The following is a 201-nucleotide window of genomic DNA, read 5'->3' as shown; positions in this document are numbered from 1 at the left end:
TATCATAATTTACAGAGCGCACCGTTATGATTATTTGTCCAAAGAAATTTTAATCTCAGCAACAGGAAGACTGGCAGTATAGGAGTATCATTAACTTTATCAGGACATAATGATGGCTCTAGTGCACAGGCATGGTAATGACAATACTCTTTCCTTTGAGCAGATCAGAGTTATCAAAGTTTGCAATGCACAGATTCCTTT

The sequence above is a fragment of the Penaeus monodon genome, chromosome 20 (genome assembly GCF_015228065.2).
Source record: "Penaeus monodon isolate SGIC_2016 chromosome 20, NSTDA_Pmon_1, whole genome shotgun sequence".
NCBI lineage: Eukaryota > Metazoa > Arthropoda > Malacostraca > Decapoda > Penaeidae > Penaeus > Penaeus monodon.
The sequence above is the reverse complement of the archived record's forward strand: the minus strand, read 5'-3'. Positions refer to the sequence as shown.